We start from the raw sequence: 12176 nt of genomic DNA, 5'->3' as shown, positions 1-12176 counted from the left end.
AAAACATAAAGACTGTCTACCCCCTGTCAGCTTGAGCCCTGCGGCACCGGCGCGAGCCCGGTCAGGGCACACAGCAGAAGCAATCAATGACACAACTCAGCGGAACAATGAGTTCATGCTGTCATGTTCCCTGTGTCTAGCACAGTGACTGGCAACACAGTAAGTACTGAATAAGTATTTGTTCACGGGATCAACATAACAGTTTGGGGGAACAAAAGAAAATATGGCCAACTACTTCTCTAATCAAAGTAATTTGGGGAAAATCTTAATAAACATAATAAACATTCACATTCTGTCATCACTCAACGTCTGGGGCAGGTAAGCTACGACAGAGGACGGCGTGAGTTTTCAGGCATGTGCACTTGGGGAGGCTGAGGGAAGGTCAGCTGATAGGAGTCTTTCTGTGAACATTCAAGATGACTCTTTCCTCCAGTTCTTGCCAAAGGATGCAGTGAACTTGGATCTGCAGTGAGGCTACAAAGTATTCTTACACTTCATATATCTACTTCCAGATTACACAAAGGACTTCTCAGGTGACCTTGAGTAGGCTGCGTAGGTAAATTTCTGTTACTTAAATGAACCATCTCTGGAGAAAAGCGGGATGAGGATTGTTAATTTACGTTTGTACAAACACTCCCAAACCTTTGGGTGAAAGGATATTTATTCCTGCCTTCCCAGCTTGTTCTTTTTTTTTTTTAAAAGCAGTAGATTTTTTTTTAAATTTTTTAAAAATTTATTCATTTTTAGAGAGGAGAGAGAGAGGGAGAGAGAGAGACAGAGAGGGAGAAGGGGGGAGGAGCTGGAAGCATCAACTCCCATATGTGCCTTGACCAGGCAAGCCCAGGGTTTCGAACCAGCGACCTCAGCATTTCCAGGTCAACGCTTTATCCACTGCGCCACCACAGGTCAGGCCCCAGCTTGTTCTGATATGCGTCATATCAGAGGCTTCTCTGAAATGTCTGGTGCTCCTTACTCATCTGTTCATATTTCAGAATGAGGAAATGAAGTCAATAATATTTTAATAACTATCAGACCTCATTTCTTATATTTAAATTTCTTGTGGGGAAAAGCAAGTACTTTGTCCATTTGCATCTCTGATACCCACCAAGTCTTCATAGGCACAGGCTTTTCACATTACTTAAAAAGGAGCAGGTTAACACTGGGCAACACTTCCAGTTACTCCATCATTCCTCTAAATAGAAAGGCAATAGGTTCCACTGATAAAGAAAAAATACAGTGTGTCCGTAAAGTCATTGTGCACTTTTGACTGGTCACAGGAAAGCAACAAAAGACAATAGAAATGTGGAATCTGCACCAAAGAAAAGGAAAATCCTCCCAGTTTCTGAAGGATGATGTGGCAGAATGTGCACATGCGCAGATGATGACGTAACACCGTGTATACAGCGGAGCAGCCCACGGCCATGCCAGTCGAGATGTGGACGGTACAGAGGAAAGTTCAGTGTGTTCTGTGGCTCGCTAAATTAGAATCCGTGACCAAAATGCAACGTGAATATCAGCGTGTTTATAACAAAGCGCAACCACATAGGAATAACATTACTTGGTGGGATAAGCAGTTGAAGGAAACCGGCAGTTTGGTGGAGAAACCCCGTTCTGGTAGGCCATCAGTCAGTGACGAGTCTGTAGAGGCTATACGGGATAGCTACCTAAGGAGCCCTAAAAAATCTGTGCGTGAGCCCACATTGAACTGCACTGAATAGGTATGAAACTGGGAGAGTTTTCCTTTTATTTGGTGCAGATTTCACATTTCTATCGTCTTTTGTTGCTTTCCCTGTGACCGGTCAAAAGTGCACCATGACTTTACGGACACACTGTACATGCTGAAATTTCAAAGTTGAGAAAAAGATACAATTTAATAGTATGGTCTAACGGCCATGAATCAGAAATATTCTTCTTATGTTCAGATAAATTTTTCCCAGGAAGAATATATGAAAAAACTCATCTTACTTTCCATTCCTGAACAATGATAAATATATTTGAATGAATATAATCATGGTATGATAATATCCATCATTTACTGAAAACCTCCTATCTTCAAAGCATTAGCCATGAATGTTATATGTATAATCATTAATATTAAATTCAACTCTACAAAGTAGGTATTAGTATCTTCATCTGATAGATTCCAGAAGCTCAGAGAGCTACAATAACTTCTCTCAGGTCACTAACTAAATATTTACTATCTGAGGTAACATACCTAGAAAGTGCTACAATCGCGAGTGAACTCAAGTCTAACCTGCAGTGTAAGCTTACTCCATGACGCTGCAGTGCACTGAAAAGGGACGTTTAATTGGCCTTCCTCAGTTTTCAGTGATATGAGAATAAAGGACATATTTTCCTATCATCAGGTGGCAGAAACTGTGGGGACAGTAACAATGGCCACTCATGTTGCCATAGCAATTGCTATATGCTGAATATTTCACTGACTACTTTCCGTGCCACCTCTCATTTAATTCTCATTACAGTCCCATGGGCCAGGTACTATTGTTTTTATTTAATAAATAAGAAAACCAAAGATCAGAGGGCTTAATAAGGTCAAGGTCATATGAAGGTTAAATCTAGTTTTTTTCAGATCCCAGAGCTCAAATATACATTTTAAAATTTTTATTTATTGATTTCAGTGAGTGAGGAAGAGAGAAAGAGAGAGAGAGAGCAAGAGAGAGACAGGACATTGAGCTCTTCCTGTATGTACCCTGACCAAGGATAGAACCAGCAACCTTTGTGCTTCAGGACAACAACCAAGCTATTCGGCCAGGGTTAGGGCTCATATTTTTAAAAACAACAAAAAATTGTAGTAGAAGACACAGAACATTTACATCTTAACCAGTTTTCTAGCAGTTCAACAGTGCTAAAAACAAAGTAAATTCACACTTTTGTGTAATTCCCTTATCCTGCTTTCTTCTCCCATGGGACCTTCTACCATTTCCTTCATTTACCCGAGTGTGCAATCATTACACATCTCTCCTCATGAGAATGTAGACTTCCTGTGAGCAGAAATTTTCATCTTCACTGATGTCCTCACAGGGCAGAGAAAAGTGCCTGAAAACAGTAGTTGCTCACTACTTGTTGGATGAAGAATACGGCATTTCAAGTACCATATGGAGTGTGTTTGTTGCATACATTACTCTTTTGTAACTGGTATTATGGTAAACCTGGAGAATATTAATAATTATATGGAGCATTCACAGTGGGTATGGGAAACTTAGAACCAAGAGTTGGTTATGAGCTTAAAGCAAGAGTTACTCTTGTTCTAATCTGAATTCATGGACCAGTGTGAAATAACTTCGTAACAAGGGTAATACTCGGTTATTAAAAGCTCAGTACTTTTTAGGCTTTGAACATAACCTTAAAAAGGATAAATCATTAATACAATCTCTCAACTGATCAATTAGCATTGTATATTAAAGGAAAAAAATGTTTCAGAGCAACCCAATACTCTCCTCATGACTTCAGTCAAAATACAAATTTGAGATAATAGAAAATACCATGTGAGAGTATACAGGTGACTCAAATGTGTGAAAATAATTAACCATGCCTGCCCTATTGATTATTAAACAAACATGTTAAGTAATTTCATTTCTGTGGTATCAAGTATGTTTTAGAAAAGAAATTTAGTTCTTATATGCCAACTATCCAAAAATAAATGCTTTGTTGTATTAACAAATCAAGAAAACCAATACACCCCAAATATGGAATAGTCTTTAACAACTGTCAAAGCCAAAGTTAACTTGCCTTTTCTACTTCTCAAAGTATAACGCTTCTCATGACTGAGATCTCACATATCAGAATTCAAGTAACTTATGAAGAAATAATTTATGTTTAACTTGATCTAGAGTTATCTGAATATTCTAATAATACCTGAAGTCTAGATGAACTCTGATGCTTTCATGCTCATTTTTGCATTTATAAGGTGACCCCAAATATTCTTACAAGGATTCTTGAGAATTTTTCAGAAACCCATGAAATTTCCAAAAAGCAGGCAGCGCTAAAGTCTCAAATACAATGTTTTCTAAAATTAAATCAACTAAGGAAAGAATTGTAGTTGCACTCATACCATGAGTAAGATGACTGGTTTTTTGAGGTCTTATCTGGAGAAACTAAAAGTGCCATTTTAAAAACATTTGCAGCTTTGACTATAATCAACTGTAATAATAAGATACCAGCTCAAAAAAAATTCTTTTCATTTAAGCCTCTTTTGTAATACTGCTTTTTAATAACCCTCATAATAGCTGAATTAAAGGACCCCAACAGAAATCATTCATCCCACATAAAACAAACATTGCCTTTTCTTCTTAGCTTTGTTTTACAAGCTACATTATTTCCAGATGACGCTTGAGGGGACTATGGTTTCAAGAATTAGATGTTTAAATAGACAGCTGCTTTCTATTTGCCATGTAAATCAAGGATATATCAAAGAAAATTCCAAATAGTAGACTTCTTTTCTTCCTATTAGGAACTACAAACTCAGGCAGAGAGGGAGAGAGAAAGGGAGAAACAATCAAAATTTGAGCAAACAGAAAATTAAAATAATGATTTCCTAAATAATAAAGAATTTGAAAAACCTCAGGAAAAGGTGTTCTTTTTTTTTATTAGCTCTGCACAGCAGCAGGTAAGTTTTTTTCACTACAATGGGAAGGGAGAAGAAAAAGGAAACCTTGATCATTGGTTTTTACAAATTTATCACACATTGCTACTGAATTTAATATGCGTGGGTTATTTTTTTCTGTATTCTTTAAACTTCACTTAGAACATTAATTAATCATTGCCAGATTTCAGTGCAAACACATCCTATTTCCTTTTATAAGCCAGAGGAAGCAACATAAAAGTTATTTAAGTATTTTTAATGATAATTAAAAAAAAACCCTTGGAAGACTATTTTACCATACTCCGTAAGAAGGGACAGGACAACTTCCTCTTCAGGAATAAAGAAAGGCCAGTAGTCTTTCCCTCAATTGAGGTATGCTTTTTAAGAATAAAGGAATTATTATTATTTTTTTTAACAAGAGGGGAGCAAGCCCTCCAACTAAAAACTGTCCTCGCAAGCATCCTCAGAATCATCCTCAGAAAATTCAGAAGTGCATCCAAAGCCAAGTTATAATACAACCAAGAAAACCAGTCTTATTACGTTAAAGTCAACCTAGTTTTTAATTATGAAAAGAAGTGGCAGGGTGGGTGGGGAGCTTGCTCACTTGCCTTGAGCTTTATTTATTTGAATTTTAAAATCAATTGTATTGTATTAAAGAAGAGACTTCCTGAGACCTAATCAATATGGGGCTTAGATCTACAATATTTAAGTTCAAAGCAGTTGTGTTCTTTAGGGATGTTCACCAACCTCAGTCACCAGATTTGGCTCTTTTTTTTTTTTCAATTTCAACATTATGAAAGTAACAATAAAGATCTTGATTCAAATTTCATGACCTTCCATGGAGAATTGGTTGATTCTAGAGCTGGAGCAGGGGAAATACAAAATGATTTGGAGCATGTTGAGGGTCTAAACTAAAAACAGGAGAGAGAAGGAAGGAAGAGAGGGAGGAAGGGAAGAAAAAAAAATAGGAGCATATTCAAAGGGCAGAGGACACAATCGGAAAGAGAACCCAATGGCCAATGCTGGAACCACCCTATATCACCAAATAATAGTCCTGGTTTATAAAACAAAAAACAAACAATAAAATTAGTATCCAGGAGTCCATACCAACATGAATAATAACTGCATAAGTAAACACGTCGGGGAGAGGGGACAGCTCTTCCTTGCAGAAGAATTCTATTAATAAATGTAGAAGAACTGAGACAAATAGAACATCATTAATAAATCAGTAAATATGCTGCAGGCAAGATTGATCAATGGATGCTAAAATTTATGGGGAAATGTTTAAACAGAAACAGGAGTTTGGCAAAATCTCAAAGTATCTTCCCCAAAGATATAGTAATTACAAAAGGAGAGTTGGCAGGTTTACAGTGAAGGAACTTGGCAGATATCACTCTAGTAAGGTGTTTTAGGTAAACACAGGTGAAGATCACCTGTAACACATACCAACGTCATGTATACAATGCACTGAGGGGGCTATCACTTCTGTGGTATCCTTCCCAACAAGGCATAATGTTGATCTAACAATGAGAAAATGCCAGACGAACCCAAGTTGAAGACAGTCTGCAAAATAACTGACCAGTACTCTTCTAAAGGCTCAAGGTCTCGAAAGACAAGGAAAGACTAAGGAGCCATGGCAACAGAATGCAATGGGAGATCCTGCATTGGATCCTAGACAGGAGTAAAAGGGGCATTAGTGCCAAACTAGCAACATTCAAATGAGATTTATATTTTAGTCAACATTATTGTACCAAGGCTAAGTTCTTAGTTTTCATAAATGTTCTATGGTTATATAAAACATTTACAAAAGAGGACAAAAAGAGAACGTGGGTGAGCAATACATGCAAATTCTTTAAAACTCTTCCATCAGTCTAAAGTTATCTGAAAAGAGAAGGGTAAAGTAAATTGTGTGTACACCTGAAAAAGATTTAAAGATTTATCCCCCTGAAGAAGAGTGTAATGTAAAAAATATAAAGTTCGACTTTTCTTACCCTTCAGTCTGGCTCCCACAGGTAACCACTAGTTAACAGCTCCATGTACATTATTCCAGGAAAATCAATGCATATTTTCAAACACACATGTACAATAGCCTGTATACTATAAAGTGTGGGTTTTTGAAAACTGATTTAAGTGTTATATCTTTTCATATAAACCCATATAGATTGAGTTCACTTTTTAAAAAATGGCTGCAGAGGCCTGACCTGTGGTGGCGCAGTGGATCAAGCGTTGACCTGGAATGCTGAGGTTGTCGGTTTGAAACCCTGCACTTGTCCAGTCAAGGCACATATGGGAGTTGATGCTTCCTGCTCCTCCCCCCTTTCTCTCTCTCTCTCACTCTCTCTCCTCTCAAAATGAATAAAAGAAAAGAAAGAAAAAATGGCTGCAGAATGTTGGAGTGGATGAATCTGTACCTTAATTGGTCCCCTACTGATGGATATTTTGCTTGTCCCCATTTTTTTCTTTTGCTCTTACACCAGGCTGACAAACACACATACCTTTGTGTACTGCTTATCTAATTGGCTTCAGCAGTTTCTGAAGTCAAGTCACTCTATGAGAAACATGTCTTCCTTTCTTGAAAATATTAACTTTTTCAAAGTATAAGATTTGTTTTACTACACTGACCCTCATGCCACAATGCCAGCCACGTTAATACCTATCTGCTATTACATTTAACAAACAGGTCTTTTTTATTCCTAGTGCTTCTAGTACTACCTAGTATAATTCATTTTTTTTTTAGCAAATTCCAGGGTTGGGCAAGCATCCCCACAATCTAATTTTAAAACATTTCCATCATCCCCAAAAGAAAACCTGTACCCATTCGCAATGACTCCTACCCCGAACCACTTACTATTTATCTCTATAAGATTTGCCTGTGTGGCCTTTCGTTACTGGCTCCTTTCACTTCCCATGTTTTCAAGGTTTATCCATCTGTAATTCATCCCTTTTAAGGTATGTGCTGCCAAAGTGAGCATACACCATTCATTTTCATTGTTGAATAATATTCCATTGTATGGATATACCACATTTTATTTATCCGCTGACCAGTGATGGACATTTGGGTTGTTGCCATTTTGGGGCTATTATAAATTATGGTGCTATGAACATTCACATTTTTGCATGGACATATGTTTTCAATTCCTTAGAAGTATTTATTACCATATGCTAGGTCACATGGTTATTCTTTGCTTTGTCTTTTGAGAAACTGCAAAATGTTTTCCAAAGCAGCTGCACAATTTTACATTCTCACCAGCAGTTACTATATGAGGATGCTAATTTCTCCACACCCTCACCAACACGTGATTATCTGTCTTTTTGATAACAGTCATATCCTGGTGGGTATGAACTTCATTATGGTTTTGTGTGTGTGTGTGTGTGTGTGTGTGTATGTGGCAGATACAGAGAGAGAGTCAGAGAGGGGGACAGATAGGGACAGACAGACAGGAAGGGAGATGAGAAACATCAATTCTTCATTGTGGTTTCTTAGTTGTTCATTGATTGATTTCTCATATGTGCCTCGAATGGGGGGCTACAGCAGACCGAGTAACCCCTTGCTCGAGCCAGCAACCTTGGACTCTAGCTGGTGAGCCTTCCTCAAACCAGATGAGCCTGTGCTCAAGTTGGCAACCTCAGGGTCTTAAACCTGGGTCCTCCACATCCCAGTCCGATGCTCTATCCACTGCACCACTGCCTGGTCAAGCTCATTATGGTTTTGATTTGCATTTCCCTAATGGCTAATGTTGAACATCTTTTGATGTGCTTACTGGTCACTTGGATGTCTTCTTTGGAGAAATGACTATGCAGTCCCTTTGCCCATATTTTTTAACGTAGGAAAGCTTTATTGCTCATTTGCATCACAATCCAACAGGGTACTCAGTTCGTCTTCCAGGAGATGACCGAGGGGTCTGGACACTGCCTCCGAGACCTCAGAATCTCCCACTTGATTGCCTGCATGGAGCCGGCAGATGACGAGGGCAAGTGGGGAAGATGGTGCAGTGGTGACATCACTTCCATCTACATTCCACCTGTGAGAGCTAGTCATATGCCCCTCACCCCCCACCAAGACGCAAGGGTGTTGGAAAATGTTGCTTAGCTGTGTAATCAGGAAGGGAAATGGGTTTTTCTGATTCTGGCTCTTGCTCGTTCTGGCTGTGCCTTTGCATTCACTGGTTGGAATGAAATGGGAGAGCCTGTCCTAAGGAAAGATTCAAAGTCCTTTGATGATCAAAGGGCAATATAATTTGGTTCCATATGGTCCCACCTAGAGTAAAAGATCCTTCTCATCTCAAATAGTTGCTAAGGTGATTAATAGAAATTAAAAAAACAAAGCTTAAATGACATTTTGACAATACTCATAATTAAAAACCATGCTTACAGTTTAGAAAGCAATTATAACTCATTTATTATTTTTGTTCATTTCTTTTATTGAGGTTCTGTTGTATATGATCAAAGTTGTTTGAAAACTTTATTCTTATTTAAAAAAATTGTTGAAAGATTCCTTAACAATCCTCTCCTGTCCCTTTAAGTCATTTACATCAAATTTTATGAAACCTCGATATAAAGACACTAAAGCTTAGTAGCCAAGTCAACTGAACTTCACTTGCCTCCGAAACATCTTCATTGTCCCTTGCAGAGGCTGCAGAACCAGCTGTCACTCTCTGAAGTGGGCATTCTTTCTCCCGACAGACAACCTGAGTGCAATTTTTGTTTATTTCCCCTTAGCAGCCAAGGCATTTCCTCATTATCTAGAACTTGGGGAAAGGCTTCAGTTTTCCCCTGACACATTCAGACAAACATGGTTGTACTAGAGTAATAATAATAATGTTTTTGTAACTTGCTGTTTGCTTTCTATGTTGTTACTCAACTGACTTGTGAATTATACAGTATAATAAGAATAAACATTTTCTTAATAAACTGAGAAACCTCTAGGTAGACTGAAAGTACACTCTGTACTACAGTGAGAAGAAAACCATATCCTTATTTTAAGCACTTACTCAAAATCTTTGCTAATATAGTTTATCCGATCCTGGTGTAGAAAATGTACACCAGGGAATCCACTTCTGCCTTCAGACCCTTTCATTTTCCTTTTCCATCTTTTACAAACAAGTGATCTGAAGCATTAATCTAGGTCACAGAATTTTATGTGGCTATTGGTTGGCAAAGACACTTAAGTAAAATTTCTGGGGAAGAATAAGGAGGAATATATTTCATTTCCCAGTTAATGACCAATTTAAAAGAGAATGACAATGAGAACACGGTCTCAAATATGTAAATCACTTATCCATACGTAATGTTTGAGCAATGGGAATGGCAAATAAAAACCAAAGAACACACCGCAGCGCTTCCTCTCAAGATTGCTGTGTTCTTTCACCACCTTTGGCTCACAGGCACGAGGAGTGACTCACAGTGACCATCACCTCTACTGGACCAGTGTTACCCACCCTCTTCAATGAGCTCGAAGGAAAGGCAGCAAAATTCATGTCCATCAACCCATTTGGAAAATGTGATTTATAAAGTCTCACACACATAAATGATAAAATAAGGAATGTCAGTGACAGATTCCAAATGGAATTTCCCCAGTATTTCTAGGAAGCAGATACTTGAAGAAATTCATTTTTACTTAGTGACTATTTCATGCAAGAAGAAAATAGTGACTCAGACACTGTGAAGTTCAACAGGAGAATTCATATGTCTGTTAAAGACCTGGGCATCCTCCCATTGCATAACTGTCCCCATAATTGACAAAAAATAATAAATATGACCCATTTTCTCAAAGAAATACCAATCTTATAGATTCTTATTAGAGGTGAGTGCTGCTCAGGCAACCTTAAGATTATATACGAACCTTCAACACATTTTTGTGGAACGGTAACAGAAATACTACATAAAGTGACAACTGTACCAAAATAGCAAAACATTTACAGATGAACCAAATTCAAATTCTTTTTTTTTTTTTTTTTGTATTTTTGTATTTTTCTGAAGCTGGAAATGGGGAGGCAGTCAGACAGACTCCCGCATGCACCTGACCGGGATCCACCCGGCATGCCCACCAGGGGGCGATGCTCTGCCCATCTGGGGTGTTGCTCTGTTGCAACCAGAGCCATTCTAGCGCCTGAGGCAGAGGCCATGGAGCCATCCTCAGTGCCCGGGCCAACTTTGCTCCAATGGAGCCTTGGCTGTGGGAGGGGAAGAGACAGAGAGGAAGGAGAGGAGGGGGGGTGGAGAAGCAGATGGGCGCCTCTCCTGTGTGCCCTGGCCAGGAATTGAACCCAGGACTCCTGCATGCCAGGCCAACACTCTACCACTGAGCCAACCGGCCAGGGCCCAAATTCAAATTCTTAATATACACAATCCCCACTGTCATTCAGACTTTAACTGATGTTTCCAAGGAGCCATTAAAGAGGAAATATTTTTCTTTTAACAAGTCGTGGCAAAGATAGAAGTAAGCACCTATTATACTAATTTTTTTAAAGTTGAGAATATTCAACCAGCAGGAAAATCTTAAAAGATAACTTTTTTTGTTTTTATTTGTGAGAGAAGTATTTTGGAATTATAAACCAAATACCTTAATGGGATGACAGCTCTCTCTGTCTCTTTCCCTCTCTCTCTCTCACACACACACTAAATAAATAAAAGAGAAGAAAAATAGCACCAGTCAGGCTGGGCTGCAGACAGCTATCTCTGTGTATCAGCGCCTGCTATCCGGACTGGGTGCTGTTCCCACAGTCTCATATCAGCACAACCATTTAGAAATGAAACAAACCACAGGAAACAAGCAAAACAACTCTCCGGCTGTCTGGTATGCATCACCACTTCAAAATCAGATTCTAAAAATTCTCTCATTAAGTTTCTAAGTATCAACACTAAGCTGCTGCATGGGGATTTAGGGAGGTCCTTATTAGAGCTTGTTAAGCAACTTCTATCGTTTAGGACAGGATAATTTTTAGCATCCTCACCTATTCTATGTTCCAAAATATATGAAATGTCACTGCCCTACAGGAACTCATACTGCATTCTCCTTCCTACTATTATAAAATACTATTCCATCATCATCCTGAGGTCAGGTGGAATTACACTCTTCATCTTTAGAGTGGATGAAACAAAGGCAACGTGTCACTGCTGTTCTCTGCTGGCCAAGGCTGACAAGACTAGAGTAGCACACTGACCCTGCAGAGCCAATTAGAGTCTCTTTCCCAGGAAGTGAGAATTAGGGCTTCAAGACTCTGATCAGTGTACTAGCTAACGGCGTGACACTCACAAGGACATGCTATGGGTTGGGAGGTAGGAGGAGAAAGGATTGGGGTTGCTCAGTCAGCAAACAGAGAAATCTTGCCTATAGGAAGCAGAAGAAGCATACTGAAGCAAAAAAGCAGCAGAAAACAGAAACTAAATGGCCTCAGAAAGACAGGATTATTTTTTAATTCAATGCTTTTCAATATCAGAGTCTCGTTTTCCACAAAATATGTTTACGTCCTCCTCTTGAGTGAGAAACTTTTGCATACTTCCTGTACAAAACCCTCTTTTACTTTTATTATTATTATTTTTTATATTTTTCTGAAGTGAGAGAAGCAGGGAG

The 12176-nt window shown here is 38.6% G+C and overlaps 1 protein-coding gene across 3 annotated transcripts in view; it reads right to left on the bottom strand.

The window, feature by feature from the left end:
- DYM (dymeclin) overlaps positions 1-12176 on the bottom strand; it is a 306792-nt gene that overhangs the window by 82415 nt on the left and 212201 nt on the right. The gene's annotated exons all lie outside the window — the stretch shown is intronic.

Source organism: Saccopteryx bilineata, chromosome 11, assembly GCF_036850765.1.
Source record: "Saccopteryx bilineata isolate mSacBil1 chromosome 11, mSacBil1_pri_phased_curated, whole genome shotgun sequence".
NCBI classification, from domain to species: Eukaryota; Metazoa; Chordata; class Mammalia; order Chiroptera; family Emballonuridae; genus Saccopteryx; species Saccopteryx bilineata.
This window is presented reverse-complemented; position numbering and strand designations above follow the sequence as displayed.